The sequence below is a fragment of the Myzus persicae genome, unplaced genomic scaffold, assembly GCF_001856785.1.
Source record: "Myzus persicae strain clone G006 unplaced genomic scaffold, MPER_G0061.0, whole genome shotgun sequence".
Lineage (NCBI taxonomy): Eukaryota > Metazoa > Arthropoda > Insecta > Hemiptera > Aphididae > Myzus > Myzus persicae.
In genome coordinates this window covers 108,703-130,999 of record NW_019103730.1, presented here as the reverse complement: position 1 = coordinate 130,999, position 22,297 = coordinate 108,703, and the positions used below count along the sequence as shown (strand labels likewise).

Here is a 22,297-nt window from a genome sequence, read left to right as displayed (position 1 = left end):
AAATAAATAATGTAAATACTAAATAATAAATATCCGTTCCCCGGAGTCCAGTGTACATAATCATTATTTGCACGAAGTCGTTACAGGGTCGTAAGTTGTTTTGAACTTTCGTTTATTTGCCATAAATGTAAAAAATGTTGAGCGGTTGCTACATATAGCAAAAATAAATTTAGGAAAAAAAGGCAGTTGAAAAAAGCAATGGGAAAAAAAAACAAGAAAAAAAAGCAAATGCAAAAAAGGCATAGGTACAAGTATAAATATAGAAAAAACCAATATGGCAAATATGCAGTAATGCAGTATAGTTAATTTTTTTCCTAACACCACAGACTTAAAATAATATATTCTATTTTGCAAAAATTAATTAAAACATATAATAATTCCAAATATAAAATTTTATTTAGAAATATAAATATAATGAGTAGGGTAGTAAATGGGGTATTAGTAAATATACTAAGTATAACATTATATTTTAAGTCACGTTTATTGTTGGTAAAATTGTAAACATTTTTACCTAATAAGCTAAAATAAAATTTAAAATTTAAAAATATTGCATAAATATCACGTCAATATAAAACATAAATTTATCATAATATAATTTATAATGTAAACCTTGTGGTATGAGATATAGCAAACAAAAAATTCGGTAGATCACGTTGCTTATCTCTATATTCTTCACATATTTTTTTAAAAATAAATTGCATTTTTTCATACTTCTTAAGTTTTTTTTTTTGGTTGGTCAGTGCCTAATAACCGTTGCTGGAGTTTTGTCTCGTCGGCTGCAACTTCCAGTGTCATTTTCTTAATGAGGTTCCAAATAGAAAGGATGCTTATGGTTTAACAACTTCGAAAATCTATTATTGAAACCATCAGTTTGGTTATTTGTACGCTCGATGTTATGTAATGTACTTTCGTGTACATTCCAAATTTCAGGTGGAAAAAGAGATGGTACTTTTCGGAATTTTGATGTACTTCCTTGGCCAGTACAATTTCTGTATGCCCCATTTACGTATGTTTGATCAAAATATTCCAACAAGTCATGAGCTTCTTCGGTCATGAATTTACGTGAATGAGACATTTTTTGCTTCTATCCTTAAAATAGTTTGCTATATGTTATATATATATGACATATTAAGAAATGATTAAATAAAATAACCAACAAATGAAATAAAACCTTTTAACGAGAAAGAAGATAGTAGAAAGGGCTAAGCTACAAAATAACCACATATATTTTATGCTTCTCACTGATTAAGTAAAATATTTAAAATATCTGGAGTTACCTGTTGACAATTTTTGAAAAAAAAACAAAAATGGGTCATTGGATTTTTTTCCAGTAGCTTTTTTTACAATTGCCTTTTTTTCCGATTTCCAGCAAAAATATTATATAACATAATATTATATACACAATACGATAGATAACAATGCAATTTAGGTACTTCTCGTCATTATCGAGATGATAAGATCAGAAAAATTGTAAATTTCTATTTGAACCATAAAAAAACTAGATAAATGTTACACTTGGAGTTGGATCTAGGACACTCCGTGACCGTAAGACATAAGTACAATAAACAATATACATTTTATTGCCCACACAAATTATATATGTCTTATTACTTATTATCTATTTATCATATTAAAACTATTAATAATATATCCGAAAGTAATAATACTGGGAAAATAATTAATTTTTTAGGAGGCGAGGAGGATTTATAAACATCATCTTAAGTCCATACCGTCAATAGTCTATTACAAAACCGAAAAAAGTTGGGTTATAAATTAAAAAGTCAAATAATTATAATAGAAATGTCATTGAACAGTCATAATATGCAATCAATGACATTGTACGTGTAATCGTAACCAACTACCGAGCATATTTCTTAGGGAATAGCATGAGCGTCCCCGGGGGATGACAAGACGGGGCACTTGCTTGCTCCCCCCCCTGGAATTATAAATCTGTTTCCCAAACATATTGTCTATTATCATTCTCCATTTTAAATTTCCTTTGCTCCTCCCCCCTTAAAAAAGTGTCTGGGGACTCCCATGAGGAATAGGGATACAAGTACCTATAATCCTCTCTCATTGAAATGTACTTCGGTATTAGCCTCTGTAGATCGATGTAATGCTGCAGATAATTACAAATATCATATCTGATGTGAAAACATTTAGCTGATGAACTAGTTCAAAAGTATGTCGAGCATAACAATTATTTTGTTTTCAAAAGCACAACAAGTATAGTATTTTTCTTAATTACATGTTTGCATACTCAGTATCTATAAATTATAATAATGAGAATCTACCGTAGATATCGTGAATTCGTGAAATACTTGTACAGTTGTACACATTATTTAACTGCCGAATCCCGTTGTAATATAATACGAATTTAGGAACTCCATAAATACATTGTTAAACTTAAGTATTGCATTTTTTTAGTTAAATAATATACACGTGTTAATTATCAATCAAACATTTAAATAGGAAAAAAAACATATAAGACATATTTAAGATACAACTTTAATATTACCTAACGGCTAACCTTACTTTATCTTTTCACTATACATTTGTAGTTGTAGTGTATTACCTACATATAATATTAATTTATTTTTTAATTGTCATGAGGATTTTTTTAGTTATTTGTACATTTTTTCTACATCGACCTCCAGGGTTTCTCAAGTATGTTTTCATTGGTTGGCGATGCTACTGCAGGAACTGTTGTGTATCTACCTATGGCGCTGACACGTGATCCAAGGATATAAAAGTATTTTGATTATACTCGATTGAATCACATTCATTAATAGAAACTAAGTCTATCAAAGAGCAAAGGGGTCAATAATAATGTTTTCTACATTACAGCACTCACTTTAATATTGTGTTTTCAACATGTATCATAATCATATTATTTATAATTTTATGTATAGTCATTGCAGCGCACGCTGGAAAGAACGTGTATACAATATAATACCTGAATATATACATAACAAATACCCATTGGTTAAATTGTGGTAATCTTAAATTTCTCCAAGTCTTTTCTCCGTCTTTCTTATTTTTCTAAACAATATATTTCAATTCGTGTATACGTGTTGATTAATAAATTATAGATATTTCTTGGATCCATAATTACTATAAATTTGAATAACTAATTATATATATATACCCATACCAAATAAATATTAAATTAAACGTGAAACTCGCTAAACAAAAATTATTCACGTCTCTTTATTTTGTATTCATTATTTATTGTGTTCAATAATGTCCTTAATTTATAATATAATATTTAATAACTAATAATCATAATTTCTCACTACACTATTTGTCCCAAATTATAACGCTAATTATCTCCGTGCCAAATCAATATAGGTATCTAAATGCGGTTTTCTCTACAGTTATCTATAAGAAATGTATGAGTTTCAAATTTTATTTGAAATTTTTGTATATTAGGCTGTTGAAAAAACAGCATTTAAATATATTGATGTATCACGGACCTATATATGGAGATACTAGGTATACTTAGGGTGATACAGGACTTCTGGGGCCAACTATATAGTCCTCACTAAACTGCTTAGGCCCCCAACGACTTCATATGATTTGTTTAATCTGAATCTGAAACCAATAACAGAAGTAAAAAAATCAGATATTAAATTGAATAAACAATAGTACATAATAAACCTTAAGAGTCCTATACATAAAAATTATTGTAGATACATTTTTTACCGTTTAAAAACTGTTATTTTTGAATGTTTTATTTTTATTTGTTGTAGTTATATTATCATCAATTTCTATAAATGTCTGCTTTATTACACCATTAATAAAAATTTGTTTTTCAATTTCAGTTAAGAGAACAATGATACGTGTTATAATGATGTTATTTACTTTAATAACAAATGACAATAGACGATAAAATATAAACTCCATATGAATTTTCTATCATATGTATTATATTTACACGTTCATTGAAGGGCACTGTTAAAAACCTTAAATCCTCCTATCACTGTGACTGAGGAATGCACCTAATGTGCGTTTTATATGAAATTAATTGTGGTGACGTTTTGTTAATAATATTATAACATTATCGATAGATATTATGTTGCGTGTCAAAATGCCAATAATATTTTCGGATACGCGTGCTTTGTATAGATTATAAGTCTACGTATAATAATAATATAATAATTTGGGGTAAGCTCTGAAGAATATGCCAAAATTCGCATAGTAGGGATTTATAACAAATATAATGTATGATTATTTAACAATTAATTGTATTATGACTTTAATTTATTAGGTTTTGCACTCGGGGGGAGAATTTTTGCGCAGATATGAGTTAAAAATAAGAATTTATTTGTTATATATATGTATAATATATAAATATATAATTTACATTTTTTGGGTCCATGCCCGCAGCAATTAAAACGTCCATTGTGCATTATAATTTATTTTCTATTGAAGATAAAATAAAAAAAAATAAGTGTGTCTAACTATAGCTCATCGTCTTAATGTTTTGCAGTGTATATATATATATATATAATATATATATATATATATATATATACATATAAGTACTTCGAGTTTAAATAAATATATTTATATATTGTTTTTGTATGTAGGTATATATTATTATTATAACACTATTTATTTCACGTAAAAAGTTTAATTAATAATTAACGATTGTTGTACAACATTTTAAATTTCATTACACAATTTGCATGACGCACTCGAGTCGTCGACATAACTTCAGAACACACTGAAACTGCAGCTATAGTCGCAACCGGTTTTGATTAAACGATCAATTTTTTTTAAAGACATCCGTTCTTGATTAATTCACTAAACACGCTTATTATATATGACAAATGTAACAATTTGTTTGTTGAATTTCCTCTACTCAACTACTATTTATTAACCTAAAGAATAACATTCGAATAATTATTGCAGTAACTTCAATAATCTGTGAAAAATTAAAATTAGCTTGATCGAAAACTGAATATAATCGATCGTGTGAATATTATAATAATATAATGTATCTACAGTTGCAACACAAAAGCACTATAAATAAGTCATAAATTCTGATATTCAAAACAAGGTCGGCGGTGGTGGGTGGTACAAAGTACATACTTGAACAGCTTCAAATAAGGAATTCAATTTCATACTACTGTAGTGTGATGATGATTGTGTCGTAAATGAAATCGACAAATCACACGACTCTACCTATATATTATAATAATTAATATGATATATTATATATATTTTTAGTTAATGCAAATAGTTCACGAGATTTTAGTCTTGAAGTCGTCCACTCGTTTATTGATAATAATATAACATTATTATACGCCTCGTTCTGCGTCCGGTTATTATAAACTTGTAACGACAATCGACGTTGCAACTTACAGATCAATTAATATAATTAACACTTACCGTGCGGTAAAAGTATTCGGTTACGACAAATAACAACAGCATAATAACTAATAAGTGTCTAAAGAGGTGATTGATGATTGTACATTAAGTGGATACTTCGGTACGAATTCCACGCCATAAAATTCGTCAACGTTTTGAAATTTTGAATTATTTCAATATTATGCACGATGTACCTAAAAACCTGCAGATGCACCTAAGCAATGCATATTATAGTCCAACATCATAAAATATTATAAGTACGACGTATAATATAGGCACGTATATTGGGTGCCAACTGCCAGGTACCATAATATTATTATAGTTGCGGTTTGCGGTTAGACTTAGAACTACTTGTAATTTACATGTATTTACTATAATAATCTATTAATGTATTTATAAAACAACTCGGCAAGCTTAGATGGAAATCTAAGTGATTTTAATCGATGACTATATAGCTTTCATACCATTAAAAATGAATTTAATAGACAATTTATACTTAACGAGTAGACGATATACTGTTGTTATTAGATCTAAACTGCCTATATATAGTCTATACTATTAGTATTTAGTACCCCATATAATTTAATGTATATTATTATTCTCTTTAGGACTGTACTTATGTTCATATTTTTATTGAAAAATTGATTAACGATGATCAATCCTGATCGGTTCATACACACTACACTACTGCAGTATAATGCAAGCTTATTAATGTAATATAAGCAAGTATTCGAATTCCATTGATTTTTTAAACACAAAACGGGTTTTCACCAAAAATGTATACACTCTTTTGTATACGTTTTAAATCGTATTTTTATTGTTTCAGCAAAACTTAGTTCAAGAAGAAATGAATAAGGAAGTATAATTTTTCATAAAAAATTTAAAAGTTGGTATGTAGACGGTACATAGTACTACGCTACAACCTACAACTTACTACTGTAGTAGTCATAGTAGAGCTATAGACTATAGAGAATAGACACCTCTTCTGGCCCCCTATAGCCGACGAACGTCAGCCGCTGTCTCGCCAATTTTACGCATATTACGCCGTTGGACTCACGTGCGGCATAGCAAATTTACTTTTAGAAGAATTAACCCTATATTATAACTATTAATATATGACTGAATTCACCTAGTATACAATCTTAAGTTAAGAACATTACCTACTTGAGTCCTACGTTGGCTATTTTAAAATATTTTAATTTTTATGTAAATTATATGAGCGTGTAAATTATTACAGTTTAAAAATGCTTATCAATTGTATACAATTTAAAATATTGTACAAACGTCACTATTTAGGGACACTATAGCCACAAAGGTAATGTTTTTAGCTTAAAATTTGATAATAGATAAATTCACTCTAATATATTAAAAGTAACAACACAGGGCTGGTTCTGTTAAAGAAGGCTGGGTCAGAGAGAAAAAACAAAATGGTGAGCTGACATCCTATTAATTTCCGATGTATAAAATATTAATTGCACTAGTAATCCGAGACAAGAAACACGCGGAACGCACGCGCTGCGTATTATACCTATAGGTTTTTAGAAGATTATTGTAAATTATAATATTATAGGTACCTATGCGTTTTTTCTGTTCGTCGGCCGTGAGCGGCTGGTTGTTATTCCTCATTGAAATAAATGAAATAAATGAAATGAAATTATATAATGTTTTTTGTCGACTAAGTTTTTTTTTCGTAAATTTGCTATCGTGAGTTCACGTTTTATCACTACCACGCGTTTATATGTGTAGTAAATTAGCTAAATATATATAACATACCGCGGCCGTCTGAATAGTAGAAGCTCAGATACACATTAGTAGTAAACAAAAAATCGCGACCTCGACTGGTTTGGCCTTTAATGTTTACGTGCGCATTTAATATGACGTTAAATAATAAATATACATTATAATATACAAGTATAAATGTACAATGCAAAAAAGTCTTGAACAAATGCGCCTTTTTTTCATATAATACCCTTGTAGAAAATATATATAGGCCATTCCGTGGTTTGGCGCACGTACTTATATTTTTATGCACTGATATCGAAACGGAATATTTCTTGGAGATAACATGTCGTTCAAATTAAGCGATAATATTATTCATTTTAGACTTAAACCAAAACTGCGAACGCACCTCGCTGTGCGTCATATAGGTTAAAAAGATTGGAAATGATAAAATAAATAATTGTTAGTTACTTATATTGGCTATTGCCTATTACTATAATATAATACCATATAGATTATAGGTATTTATCATATTGTATACAACTATACAAGTCATAAGGTGATACATTTAAGTGTCTTCTGTCATTATTTCGAAAAATTTTAACTTTTTTGAGAATATTATATTTTTGAATGACTCCATATTTTTAATTTATGTTCCAAAATAGAATATTTTTCAATCATACTTTTACTTTAATACGTAAAAATTGAACTTTGAAAGAGTATAGTTAATAAATTAAGTTATAGGTATATAAGTAACTATATTATTATACAAAATACTTATAAAGTTTTGACTATAATCACCTAACTATTCTTTCAGTTTTTCGAAATTCATTTTCTATTAGTCGAAATACTCCGAAAAATATTCTGTGTCGGAATATGAAATTATAAATGGAAATTGACATTAAAAAAAAAGTAAATACTTAATAAAGTATAACGTTAAAAAAATAGTGTTGCAACTTACATTGATACTAAATTAATTTAAAAAACTATAAAATATGATATTTTTTGAAATAATGAGTGATAAATAATAATGATTGTATAGATCACTTTGTATGTATTATAAGGTATAAGACTAACAGGTGAAAAATGTTTCCAAAACGATTGACCCAAAAGTGACATTGGAGTTTCTCGTGCCACTGAGCCATCGTATGGATAAATATTAACATTATTCTATACATTATTCATAGGTATGCATCATGTCGTGTAGTTTTTGGTATTTTGATTGTATGGGAGGCGTGCTGCAGTGCAGGTATTGTTGTTTTTTGTCGATTGTAATACCTTTCATTTTAATTTTTTTTTTTTATAAAACTATAATAAAATATAGGTACGTTACAGTTGTTATAATATTTAATATTTACAATTATATCTTTTGCAAGCATATCCGCATATTCGATGTCTGTGTCTGTACCTGTGTAGATTTGTCTTAGCGTGCTTCGAAGGTGTTGAGTAGATGTCAGCTGAAAGATATCTTACCAAATCAATATATTTTATTTATAATCCATTTGCAGTTCAGAGTACAGACAAAATGAGATCTAAACAATCTGAAAACAAAAATACCACAATGGACTCTTACGAATCAGCTACCTTCGATGAAATCGAATTTAACGCGATCAATGAAGTCGTTGAAGACATCATAGCCACACTGATGATAATTATTTCTAAGGAGAGACGGTCGATGTCGTTGATATAGAATCGATAACGGGGACCTGAGGTAAAGAATAGTTCCAGAGATCTACAGGAAGGACGGATGGACCCGGAAGCGATAACCACTAAGCCGTGAGCCCCTCGCCGCCGATCGCGATTTTCCTCAGTTTGGAAGGGAGTGAAGCGGTCAGTTCTGCAGCGCTTTAGATGGTGTCACCGAGGCGCATAGCTACATAACTCGGAAAACCGAAATGTTAACATATTAGTTTATATTAGTTTATATTTCTTTTGTCACAATTTATGAAACTATTATTCTGTTTGTTTACGCAAAAAAATATTGTTCTTTTTTTCGTATTGCCTATTATACACTATAAGTACATAATAAAATATCAGTAAATTGTTTCAGAATTAACGACTCATAAAATCGTTAAAATCTATTTTTTCAACAGAAGACTAGTTTATATTAATTAGCATAAATATTACACCCGCGTATTATGCAATACTAGCTATTTACAGGGCAAGATTGACCCGGCGAATTACCAAAATATTTAAAATACAGCGCTATATATTTGTGTACATCGGTTTTAATGTATTTCGTAGTTCACGGAAAAATCGTTGATGTACATCGTTGAAGTGAAGACGAAGACGAATATGCAGTTTTCGGACTCGTCTTGTACACTTATTATGTACGCAGTGAGTATATATAAAATTAATCATTATTATACGTCTCTGTCGCCATTACACTGCTGTTAAACGTTCATATTATGATGAAGTCATGAGCAACAAAAAATATTAGTATTATAGAGAAATCCGTTAGATAGAATCAAACAAATTTGCTTCTAATTTTGCATGTTTGGTTCTCAAAAATATTTCATTAAACAGAAAACTTTGATCAATAGAAGGTTCACTTCAGGTATAAATAAATATATCGACAGAGAGAGAGAGATGCAGTGGCATAGTGCTCTCGTATTATACTCGTGTATTATATACATTGTGTGCGTATACGTTCGAGACGAAGGGGAAAGAAACGAATCTCGTTCAATGTCAAGGACACGGCCATATTGTGTACTGCGTACCTCCGTGCGGATGGACGCGCATCGATCGGGCGGCGGACCGCGTTTAAGCGCGGGACGGGTGGAGCGGGGTTTTTGCGTAGTAGTCCGAGCTCGGCGGCGGCGATGTGCCCGCCGCCGCAAACCACGGGTCGTCGTGCGCTGTATATTATGCGTATTGTATTTTGTTTAATAAATTATAATTTATAATTTACTGATAGGGTACGATAGACACGGAAAAGTATGTACTAAAAACGAGTATGTGCTTGGCGCTGCAGCATCCACGTGGCGGTGGCGAGCGTTATAATACGTGTTTAATAATAATATAATATTATTGTACCTATAGTACAATGTTTAGTTAATACATATATAATATGTATGGCCACTGCAATTTACATATATTATAGTTTCGATCGTTTAACGCACGATGTGTTTGCGTGGCACGTTCTTATGGTTATTTTCCGGTTCGAACGGGGTAAATAATAATATTTAAATTTTTGTTAAGCGTAGAATGAAAATGACCAAAAAACCATTTATGCTGTGCGGTTTATGAAAAAAACGCCTCTTGTGTTTCATCACAGCTGCAGTCCAATATATAGGGTTCTGGGTAATTTGATACGTAAAAAAAATTGGTTCCCCTCAAAATTGCTCGTGTAATGCACCCGAGACGACCACGCGTTTCTGCTCCGATGTACGTTTAGTGCATATCGTATTAAAAGTAAAGGTTTGGCAAATTCAAGTTTATTTTTTTTTTCACGGAATAATCTATTTGCATTTGGTATACTTGGGCGGGCTATGAGGTATACATTATTGTTTTTTTTATGGAAACAAATATCTTGGGTCTTTTGTATTTTAGTAATATTTATTGTGAGTAGAGACAGTGGCGCAACTAGAAATAAATTTCTGGGGGGAGGGGAAGTGTTATAACCCCCAAACCACACTCTGGTTGGTTATAGGTTATGCGACTACAGGAATAAAGATGGTTTATATATGGTACTATCTAAACTAATTACGGTCTCTGTAGATAAAGTTGTGATATCACATTCAGAGGTCAGTGGTCACAAATAGTTAAAAGAAGAATTTTTGGATCAAAAGGATATCCTCCCTCCCTAGACGAATCAAATCCATTACTGGTAGTTAAGTATTCTTGGTCCTGCTCCTGCATCCCGCCGAAGGAAACATTATGAAGGTTAATTTGAATTCGTAACAGATTTATTCGTCGCTCCACTTATCTTTATTTTGTAAAGGCCAAAACGCATACTATATAGTGGTGATATTTCAAGTCTTTCGACTTAGTTATATTTAAAGCATTTTTGAAACTTAAAGTTCAAAACCATATCATGTATCATAAATCATGCAAATTACTATATTCACGAATCACGAGTCAGTGTGAGTATTGTTATGCAGCATACCTACATCAGTGCGATCAATATTCTGTCACGGTATTAATTCAATCAATGTAAATGAAAATCAACCGTGGTGAACAGTGTGACGCGAAAAATGTACGTACCGATTTTTTCGTTCAAAAATCATTATAATGATATCAAAACGCCGACGATTGCAATTTTCTCTAGGTATACTATATAAGGAACGGTAACGAGTAATCCTGAATCTGATACTTCCTTCCGTATATATAATACACTGTAATATACCGAAATGGATATAATATATATTATGTACTCGTATATTGTCTAAGAAAAATTGGTTTGGCAGAGTTGCCGCTCGAACTGTTCACCTTATAACTCGTAATTAATTAAATTGTCAGGAAAAACGTATCGAATCGATGTATCAAGTATACCATATATATTGACAATGAACAATGTACCAATACACATTTTGCGTTAGACTATAATTATTTGTATTATAATATCATTTTTACTGCTGCTGCAGTAAAACATAGTGTCGAGTTTCGGAATAGAATACACGTGATAAGCAATAAAAATGTGTAAGGCTGCAGTGAATAATATTACTAGTACATAGTATGAATTTTGGTGAATAAATTCTACCGACAGACATGTCTGTGATTCTACCGTAATTGTCGGACGCGATAATCTCTGCTCGGTTGAAAGAGAAAAAAAATACACGTACGTAATCTGTAATATAATCGTTACCCACTCTCGTCGTTGTCGACGAGACAGTTGACAAACTAACTGTTAAACATTTTGTTATTATTATATTATATAAGACCATAAAGAATAGGATTAAAAATAATATTATTGCGAATTAGTCGGCTGAATCAAAAATGCGAGAAATCGTCGACCTGCGAACATTGAAGTGATACGATGACGTATATAACGAAAATGAAAACACAAAATGTAATATCGACACCTAAAATATTTATATCAAAAAAGTAATATTTTTCAAAAGGTTTCCTTTTTATTTATTCGAAAACCATTGTTAAGATAAATTATATCCGTAGTTTATGTATTATACAAATGTTTGTTTTTGTAATCAACAAAACAAAAACGCAGAACAAAAGTATATTTATAAACTATTGAAAAAAAGTTTTGGGATGAGCTTTGTCAAAGTTTATATTTTTTTTCTAGTGGCAATTTATGACTTCAGTCGCGTTAGTTTTCAATATAAAAATTCGTGGAAAAGTCTTCAAACAACAAATAATTTTTAAGAGCCATTATAGATACAGAACAAAAATATTTGTTTATGTTTTTTGCCAGTTACGTTACATAAATATTTATTGCTTTGTCGTACCAGTGCGAATACTGCAAATGCATATTATTATTACTTTGCACAATTACACTAATAAAGTAATAACATAATAATAACAGGTTAGTACTTAAATTAAATGATTCATAAGTCATAACAATTATTTTCTGTGGTACGATATAATATTTAAGTGACCATGAAAACGAGGAGTAAAGTCTAGGCAATATTTATACACTCCTGAATGTGCGACTAGAATACATAATATTATATGAAAAAATACTTCTACCTGCAAGTACACTTAACTGTCTTAACTTCGAATTATTTTAACACAATAACACCAAAAATAAAATAAAAAATAGATTATACATACGAGTAAATATTCGATGGAATTGATTCATGTGTGTTATAATTCTTTATAATATTGTATCTATGTTTTTTTCCGAACGGTGCATATTATGTACAATTATACGGTACCTAAAGCCAAATGTTTTCAGCGTTTTATTTTATATTCTTAGGTAACCGATATTGTCTAATGGTAGTGTGTATGTAGTATGTTAATTATTAATTTGTTTTCCTTTAACCGCTATTAAATAATTTAAGCCACCTACGATTTTTTTCGGGTACACTACTGTGGAAACTATTTGTTTTCTAAATTGCATAATTACCTATCACTAAACGAGATGCACTTTTATTTTCGATTTGAAGGGCACGCTTGAGTCTATGTGAATTATATTATTCCGTTTGTCAACTATAAACAAAGTGGCGTGACATGGAACGGTATTTCATATAGGTAGTATTGTATGCATATTATTCCTGTGTGTGTGTGTGTGTGTGTGTGTGTGTGTGTGTGTNTGTGTGTGTGTGTGTGTGTGTGTGTGTGTGTGTGTGTGTGTGTGTGTGTATGTCTGTGCGATGAGCCGATCGATATTCCCGCGACTTCCAGGCAAGTTTTAAACGAAATAATCTGGTGTACGAGTTTTACAAACTATTTTACCGCTATTCAGAAGGTTCAGATTGTGGAAAGTTTGTAGTTGGTTTTCAAAAAAACGTCCGTTATTGGCTGTTAGGGGAGGTTGCACTATATTACGAGATGAACAAGTAGTCTTATGACCCCTCTGTCAATGGCGACCCTTAAGGCACTTATCGCCTGTATCATAATTTGCAATACGGTGGCCACATATGAATCCGGTTATTGGCTGTTATAGAAACGAGTAAAAATATCTTTCTAGAAAAAAATAAAATGTCGACTTGATTATTTTTTAGCATATCAAATATAACTTATAAGTACTTTACTTTCTCGATTTATGTGTCAATTTTTTTAACGTGCCGACTTACATAACTTACCTATACCAGCTACCTACCTGTAGCTATACCACCCAAGTAATATCAGCATTCGATGTGCGGTGCTTCACGTAATTATTACTATATTATAATAATCCGTGTGCATTGCAGTGTCCGGAGATGCAGATGGACCGGACTATCTAGGAGGCGCCTATATATAAATATATAATATTAATTATTATATTATATGATATGATATTATAATATGCATATATATTATCATATACGGAGTGGGCCACAGCGTTTTGACGGTTTTCTGCGGCTCTCGTTTGTATGCATAACTCGTTTACTCGTATCATATACAGGGTATACAATATTTCGTGTGGTAAATTATAGCTGTAAACTCGTGCACTGGAAAACACAGTGACCCACACCCTGTATGCACGATTAGTAAAGGAGGTGTATGCCTTATACGACGAAGGTGACCTTCGTGCTCGATTACAATAGGTTCGCGTGTGTACATGTACATAGTATAAAAATATATATATAGTGACACGCACTATACAGCGCGCGCGCCTGTTCAAAACGCATATTATGTTATAAATTTAATGCCTATAATATGTGTTGGTACATGCGAGTAGTGTACAGGTAGGAAGGGCAGATAGGACAGGTAGGTACATAGTCTTGGCGAGCAGTGCAGGTCATTGCTTTACGGAACATACATTTGCAATTGTATACGGCTGCGACGTGTATGTATTCACCTCTCCATGTGTGATAGCTCCAAATTGGACGAAAAAAAAAACTGACGGTGGTCCCTGGCCTGCGATGTGTGTGTATAGGGTGGGGGGATGTGGGGTTGAAGGGGAGAACAAATCCGTCTCCGCGCGCGTCCGAAAAATTTTGGACTGTTGTCAAAAAAACACGTTTTCTCGGGCGTCAGCATATAATATTATATACTATATATCATCGCGTATGCATATATATTTATTGTATTAGTGTATTACTATATTCGCGCCCACTCTTATGTCTCTTATATAACGGCGACCGAAAGCACATCACGGAAATACGACCGCAGCTGCTGTGCAGAGGTCAACTACAATTTTTATAGTATCGGTGAGCGGCATAGACTTAATATAGAGATATCGCGCGAACGATGAAAACCAGACTTTTCAAAATGTTTGGAACTATAATTGACACTGACTGATTTGGACGTACCTATTGTCGATTCCGTACCGTTCAGACACGTCCGAGAAAACATTGGATCCTCGTAAGGCCCGCTGAAATGGTACCACTGGGCCCAATACAGCGGGCGCGTCGACGAATTAATTACAATATTATTATCGCCTTTTAATTTGTATTATTGTTGCGCACAGATCAAGCGTACATCGAGAGCAGGCAACACAACCGACACCGACGCATGAGGTCAGTTCGTAGCTTACTCATAAGGAGGGCGGTTAAAAATAATTTTTTTGCGGGCACTTTTTTAAAAATTACGTAGTCGAGAATGTCGAGGAGGGTGAGTAGGAGTAATCCTCAACATTTCAGAACAATTTAAAATGTTTTTAGTACTTTGCGAACGTTTTTCTTAAGACTTATACGATGTACTAAAATTTGTGATTTGTATGCAAGTTGCTGCAAAAATCTAAAATGTTACATTATATATACTCACGGTATCAGCATACCTCCCAAACTTATGAGTGATCCTAGTTAAGAAAATCATCCCTACGCTACTGACACATTCATGGCTACATAACAAGCTAATAATAAGTTATTTCGCCATGGACACACTATTGTATTAATAACGGTATAGGTACATGTGACATATTATTTGTCGTCAAATATTTTGAAGGTAAGTTTTTTGGCACTTCTACATCAAATTAAACTTAACACTATAGTAGGGTACCAGGGTGACCAGATATCAAATAGATACCAAAATATGGGACTTAATTTGATTATTATGAATAAATATCTATTTTTAGTTAAATGCCAATACATTTAATGTCTTAATGATAATTAAATCATGTAACCTACAAAAATAATAAATCAATTGTTTTGGGATGTTTGATCACAATTTTACAATTAATTATAAAAACATTTTTTGGTATTCATTAGTATTAAGAATAAATTAAGATTAACTATTATCTATTAATAATATAAAGGCAAATATTTGCCGGATGAATGTATGTTTCAAAAGTGTTATATTTATCAACAGAAAATCATGAAACCCAGAGTGTTAACTCATTTAACTGAAAAAATATAAAATTTATAAATATTTCATAGACTGAAATTACAAGTGAAATCATTTACCTACGTACAAATATTATACACGTATAAATTATCTACAATATAATATTATACTATTATATTCTACCGTCACCGTGGGTTATTCGTTATTCATGACGTCGCGCGTCGTGGTCAATGAGGGCTGTGAAAAATTATGACGAAGATCAAAAATAACTTTATACTCGAATAATCGAATTCGATATTTCGATCCATACAAAATACAAATCGGTCATCATCATAATAATATAGTAAAAACAATATTATTTTACTTTATTGATATTTAATACAGATGGGTAGATGAAGATTATATTTTTAATTTTACGTAATTTACTTTACATATTTTGAAAAAAAATGGGACGGAACAGATTTTTGAAATACTGTACTTTTCCGTATAATACGGGACGTTTGACCAGCCTAACTATAGAGTGGAATAGTCCGTCCTCGGAGCTTTTTATTGCCTCCGTAGAAGACTTATATTAAAAAAATCACAATATTATAATAACATAACATTGTAATATGACGTATAATTTCGTGGAAGTCGGCCTTATCGCCGTCTAATAATATTGACTGCTCTCTGCTGATTTTCCTAAACATTCACAATCGCAAGCATTCTCTTGCCGGTCCTGGGTGTTTTGAAAGTGTGAATTGGCTCGCCAACTACAAAAGGTTGGACCACCCTGTTATAGAGTAGGAATTCACTATTCACGCATGTATACTATTTGACCACGTGGTTTACTGGTTCGTCGACTATTTTTGAAATATAATTAATAAATATGAACCATCTACTATCTACTACATGCTGCTACCTGGTCAACGAAGAGTTTTTTTTAAAACTTAACGTGTTCGGGTATGTATAATACTTTAACTTATTCACCATTTTTATTATTAAAGAGCTGTTTATTAGTACATGCAAACCGTTTAGTCTGGATAGTAAAATTAAAAAATCATCGTTGTTCCCTAATAACTTTGGACTTCCGCGGAACCCACTGAACACGAGTTATATGCCACCTGAAGTTAAAACTTATGATAACTAACGTTAATATTATTATAGGTACCTTACTAGCATGGCATGGTTATAAGACGGTTCCACTTCTTAAGATTATTGTATTATTCATATAATATGTGATTGACAATAATTGTTGGTGGTTTCTCGAAGTTCCTACGACCTACAGTCTCCGAATCACGGACCTCGTGGTTCGAAGACAGAAACCAATAATACCCATGAAAATGCAGCTGAGGTCAGTTTAAATATCACTGTGTGTGTGTAAAGGAATACCTATACTGATAATATTGAAATCGCAATAACTGCAGTGAACAGAATATTATTGTTATTATTTCCGTGCATCCGTAACGATAATGATATTATAATCCGGGCACGTAAACAGTAAGTTGTCAAGCCCGTCAAGGACAATATTATTATTGTGATATCAGATGCCTATGTGATATATTATATCATACAGTTGTACAAGCAGCTGCTACCGATGCATAAAATGGTTTGGTGGTCACCACTGGTCGGTACTCGGCAACGATGCAAAGTTTACTAAGCTTTGTGCAACTTCTCGGCGGCTTGTCTTATGTTTTGTAATTGATATTGTTGTAATTTTTTTGTTTCTCGCTTTTGTCACACACTCTCCGACAACTCGGTTGGCGACCACCCTAGGATGAGATCGGAGGCGATTTGAAATCTCGCCAGATCGTTTTTAATACACGTGCTCAGGCTCACGTATTCTAGCTGTAGGATTGAATTCGTGGGCGAGAATTGGCTATTCTATTTTCCGTAACTTTGGGACGATTTTATAGTCCCTGCGGGGGGACGTTCTTCATTTCCCTCGAGAGCTGACCATGTTTTTATTTATGTTTTAATACATTTTAATTGAATCTATAACAATCGTGATTAGCAAAATAATAATATTTATTTCACATAATCATATACATAACAGTACATATGAATTTGATATAACCTAGGTAGGAATATTTTCAGGGTCAGACTGGGATCAATCGGCTCGCTGTTCTGCAAAAAAAAAAATCGGCTCCTACCGCACATGAACACCTAGAGTTCAAAAAAATTTTACCTCTTCATACTTTTTAAATTTATCAACTAAATAAAATATGTTTATATATTTGGATATTGTGATTTAAGTTTATTTTTTCTTAAAATGTAATATACATTGTAAAATAAAATTTTTTTTTTACTAATGTTTCCAAAAAAAATTTTTAATAACAGTTTTTAAACCACTGTTTAATAATTTGTATTTAAACATTGTTTATAGAAATAAAAAAAAATTCTACGCAAATTAACAAATTATATTTAACATAACAGTTCATACTTAAAATACATCTGTAGCACCTATAATAAATAGTACAATAGTAAAATAACTATTTATTAATGAATAACATTTACATATAATTATAACATAGATATTAAAATATTTAAAATAAATAATGTTATATGGATACACTTTGGTTCTTACACCAATAAGTAATAACATCTGGTTCATCAATAATTTTTTTTACTATATTTAGTATTTCTTTGAAGTCAATAGCATCTAATATATATTTTTCTATAGACATTAGCATGATTGTTCTAGATGATCTTGATTTAATGAAGAGCGTTAACATTTTTTAATTATTTTAAGCTTGCTGAATGCTCTTTCACAATTAACCTGTGTGATAGAGAGTGTTAAAACAAATTCAACTGCAGCATTCAAATTACAATATGGTGAATGCATATTTAATTGGTATTTGGTATATTAATTTTTAAAGACATTTAATATATTTTACTTTTAACTTCTGAATCCATTTTATCCCAATTTAGAAAAAAATGATTCATTATCTTGAAAAGTATCATCATCATCATTATACATTTTTGATGAAGTATTTAAACTAAGAGGCTTTGCAATGTTATCAATTTATCATATATTTTTGAGAAATTGTTCAATTCAGATACTAATTTCTAATGATTTATTGGGATGATAATTTTGATAATATTTTTAATGCTGATTCTGGTAGATTGTTATTCTTTGCATATTGAAAATTCTTTGGTAATATATATCAGCTATAATTTCTCTATTACTTGAAAATCTTTCAATAAAACTGCTTCTTAATTGATCAATAATGCATTGAAAAACTTGTTCTCTAAACTTATCAATAGGATTTGTAATAGGACCATCTGAACACATTTCATCATAATTGCGCATCTTATGTCTATAACTTTTTAATGGTAATCTATCTTCCATAATTATACAACAACAATTGTATCAACATTTATTTTTCCAATTTCATCAATTGTATTTTCTACCATTAACCAACCAGCCAAAAGATCTAAATTACTGGACTGAAAATATGTTGATGTACATCTGGTTGAATCAAAAGCACAGAAAAGGCACAGTGATATATCATATATTGTGTAGACATAGACTAGCATATTACGTAATACTCAGGGAATCAAAATTATATACAAATAGACAATTATCGGTTTATAAAAATATTTTTAATTCAATACACATTGGGTTATTTTGTACCAGCCGGATGAATATAATATGACACTGGTCTAGATGCAAATGTACAGTAGCACAGTGGCCCAGTCCGCCCCTGAATATCTTACTGTAGGTACAATTTCACAACTATTGAACTTTATACCAGTGACAGCACAAGAGGGTTATTGTGTGACAACTGTATCATTGCTAAAATGTGGTAGTGGACAGTGGGTTGGTTATTGTGGTTACTGAGAAAGTATAAGTAATTTTTTTATTTATGTCTGGGCAATAATTTTAGGGTAGGAGGGGGGAGTGAGGGGTGAGAGGGTCTGTTAGGTTTTTTTTTAAAAACTTATTGATGTAATCCTGTCATAACCATTAACGCCATTAATTTATTTTCTACCATCAATTTTATATTTTTGTATTTTGTAATTTTTAATATCATCATATTAGTATTAATGCTTTAGTTCAGGGGTTCTTAACCGGTGGTCCATGGACCCCTAGGGGCATGGGCCCCGGGTGTTCCAATTTTCATGGGGTGCCCTAAATCCTAAAATGATTGAAGTATATAATAAGCAAAAAATTCAACAAAGCATTACTTTTTAATTCGTTTAATGACTTTTTTTGTATATTTTTACTATGTACCTAATATAAACAAATTAAATACAAATAAGCAAAAATAATCTTTTTGTAATAGGTATATAATAATGAATTAAAATGAATTATTATGACATAATTGTATTATGAAATTTATGTATTTATAATTTATTGTATTATAAAATTTCTAAGTTTCTAATAATTAATGAATTAAAATAGCTTTACAAATTTTTAAGGTATTTTGTGTCACTTTGGTGGTCTTTATAAATTTGTTAGCGATATTTTCAATATTTATTTCTTCTTGTTTATGTACATTTAATAATGCTACATCATTAAGCCGTATTTGCGTCATTGTTGACCTTAAAAATGTTTTTAAACGCCTAAGAGCAGAAAAAGAACGCTGAGCAGTACACGACGAAACTGGTACGGTTAACATAATTTTAATTAATTTTACAATTTCTGGTACCAAATCTTGTTTTAAAAAATCGATTGCGTCTGACACTGATGATATATTTACATTTTTTGCTTTAGCGACATCTAACATAATATTGCGATGCAATTCTAATTTTGTCCTATCGAAATCAGAGCCATAGTATTCAATTATAATGGATGTGTTTATTTTTTGAGGATCTACTATAAAGTAACCAAAATAACAAAAAAACCCAAAACATATATTATTTGAAAATTATTATTTCTACATGTATTGTAAATGTATAATATTAACGTATTAAATATTTATATGTTTTATTTATTTCATGGGGTGCTCGAGCACCGCAGCACCCCAATAGTCGGCGCCCATGCCTAGGGGGTCCGTAGATGGTTACCCGGCGGTCCACAGACTTTTTTCATACAAAATTTAATTTATGCAAGAGTAATACAAATTATTAAATGAAATATGAATCAAGATTATCGGTTGAAGTAGAAATTATTTTATAATTTATTTTATACATTTTAAATTTCAACCGTAAATTATTTAATTTTTCTTATCGATGTACAATAATATAATGGTACAATTTCGGAAAACGTGAATAAGATAACAATAACAATGTCTTGCTCGTGTTCCTCCTATCGATAGACAATATTACGGGGTAAACCAGTCATTATTTCGTGTTTAACTAATGCCAATAATTACGGAAACCCATTACTTATTAGTTGACCCATAACCGTTGTATTGAACGTTGTGCCTTTGAATTTTATTACGTGTTTTGAGTGTTCCGACTTTTACCGCGTTATATTACATAGAACACTATGATATTATTACATTTTGCCGTCATATTATAATATTCACTTTAATTTTCACACTTCTTTATTTTATTTTTTTGATAATTCAGTAAAATGTCCATGTCAAAAAAAAGAAATTATAACAATTCATTTGAATTGTTTGGTTTTACATTTATTGGGGGGGGGGGGGTCCGTGGTTATACCTTTTACTTGAAGGGGGTCCATGGCCCAAAAAAGGTTAAGAACCCCTGCTGCTTAGTAAGATCAAACGCTACAATTGATCTATCCTTCACAAAAAATGATGATGGTTTATATTAAAGAATTTTCTGAGAAATAATCTAAGAAGAAAGTTTACATTTAGGTTAATTGTATTATAAAAATTGTTTTCTTTTTGTGGTATCTAGGTGAAAAATACCTAAGTATGGTTCTGATTTGTATAGGTACAATATATTCAGGGGCAAATCTAGGAGTAGATATTTAATAAGGAATGCTACGATTATTATTAATTAACATATTTACAAGCCTGGGCAATTTATTGATAATTTTTAATTCAGTTAAGTTGATAGAAAACAATTTAAAAAATATAATTAATAGTTATATGGAAACTTACAACTAACTTATAACATTTGTTTAAATATATAAATAGCCAGTTATAACGGTATAAAAAAAAAAGTAAATGCTTATGCAATATACATCATTAACAATAATTTTGTTATATTCATTATTTAATTATTTTTAAATTAATGTAATTTGGATTTGATTAAAAGTAACTTGTTATTTATTAAGTTTATATCAATAAAAATTGGTGAAGTTACAAATTAAGTTAATGACATTTAAATTAAAAAGTAAGAATGAACTTAAACTTTTTAATTTCTCATATAAAAAAACACAGAAGCCACGGATTAATGTAAATTTTTATTTAGTTTATGCTTTTTTAGTAATACACAGGAATACTTGACAAGGTAAACAAAATGAAAAATAAAA

At 30.8% G+C, this 22,297-nt stretch overlaps 1 pseudogene; it reads right to left on the bottom strand.

Annotated features, from left to right (window-relative positions):
* Positions 1–693: 693 nt before the first annotated feature.
* Positions 694–1,266, bottom strand: LOC111035168 (annotated as a pseudogene).
* Between the last annotated feature and the right edge of the window lie 21,031 nt (positions 1,267–22,297).